Source organism: Mandrillus leucophaeus, unplaced genomic scaffold (assembly GCF_000951045.1).
Source record: "Mandrillus leucophaeus isolate KB7577 unplaced genomic scaffold, Mleu.le_1.0 Scaffold215, whole genome shotgun sequence".
Taxonomy (NCBI): domain Eukaryota; kingdom Metazoa; phylum Chordata; class Mammalia; order Primates; family Cercopithecidae; genus Mandrillus; species Mandrillus leucophaeus.
The window spans coordinates 1,268,451-1,269,767 of record NW_012102199.1 but is presented as its reverse complement, the minus strand read 5'-3'; the positions used below and the strand labels follow the sequence as shown (position 1 = coordinate 1,269,767).

At 38.7% G+C, this 1,317-nt stretch overlaps 1 protein-coding gene and 1 pseudogene across 2 annotated transcripts in view; both read left to right on the top strand.

The window, feature by feature from the left end:
- Positions 1-1,317, top strand: part of LOC105540101 (phylloquinone omega-hydroxylase CYP4F2) — a 36,244-nt gene that overhangs the window by 5,625 nt on the left and 29,302 nt on the right. The window contains exon 2 of the mRNA XM_011980590.1: positions 447-451. The gene's annotated coding sequence lies outside the window, so the exon portion shown is untranslated. The remainder of the gene's footprint in view (positions 1-446; positions 452-1,317) is intronic.
- LOC105540130 overlaps positions 1-1,317 on the top strand; it is a 15,881-nt pseudogene that overhangs the window by 5,922 nt on the left and 8,642 nt on the right. The gene's annotated exons all lie outside the window — the stretch shown is intronic.

Here is a 1,317-nt window from a genome sequence, read left to right as displayed (position 1 = left end):
AAAAAATTCTAAAATTCATGTGGTATCACAGAAGACCCCAAATAGCCAAAGCTGTCCTGAGAAAAAAGAACTTAGATGGAAATATTACACTGCCAACTTCAAATTATACTACAATGCTACAGCCAACACCATATAGTACTGGTATAAAAAGAGATGCATAGACCAATGGAACAGAACAGAGAACCCAGAAATAAATTCACGAATTTAGAGCCAACTAATTTTTGACAGAGGTGCAAAGACCATTCAGTTAGAAAAAAACAGTCTCTTCAATAAATGGTGCTGAAAAAAACTGGGTCTTCATATTTAGAAGAATGAAACTAGACCCCTATCTCTCACCCTATTCAAAAATAAAATCAAGACAGATGTGTTAGTTAGGGTTCTCTAGAGGGACAGAGCTAATAGGATAGATGTAGGAACCCCACTCCTGGTACCAAAATCTGTATTAGTCAGGGTTCTCTAGAGGGACCAAACTAATAGGATAGATGTATGGATCCCACTCCTGGTGCCAAAATCTGTATTAGTCAGTTCTCTTTAGAGGGACAGAACTAGTAGGATAGATGTATCTATAAAGGGGGGTTTATTAAGGAATATTGACTCACATGATCTCAAGGTGAGGTCCCACAGTAGGCCATCTGCAAGCTGAGGAGCAAGGAAACCAGTCTGAGTCCCAAAGCCGAAGAACTTGTATTTTGATGTTCAAGGGCAAAAAGCATCCAGTGAGGGAGAAAGATGTAGGCTGGGAGGCTAAGCCAGTCTAGTCTCTTCATGTTTTTCTGCCTGCCTTTATTCTGTCTGTGCTGGCAGCTGATTAGATTGTGCCCACCCAGATTGAGAGTGGGTCTGCCTTTCCCAGTCCACTGACTCAAATGTTAATCTCCTGTGACAACACCGTCACAGACACACCCAGGAACAATACCTTGCATCCTTCAATCCAAGCAAGTTGACACTCAAAATTAACCATCACAGTAGATTAAAGACTTAAGTGCAAGACATGACACTTCGAACTAGTAGAAGAAAATATTTGGAAGACACTTCAGGACATTGGTCTGGGCAAGGATTTTTTGGGTAAGACCTCAAAAGCACAGACAACAAAAGCAAATAGACTAATGGGGTCACATGAAACCAAAAAGCTTGTGCACAGCAAAGAAACAAATCAATAAAGTGAAGAGATAACCTACAGAATGAGAAAAAATATTTGCAAATTATCCATCTGACAAGGGATTAGTAATTAGAATACATAGGGAACTTAATAGCAAAAAAAAAAAAAAAAAAATTACCTCAAAATAATCCTTTTAAAAAATAGGCAAACTATCTGAA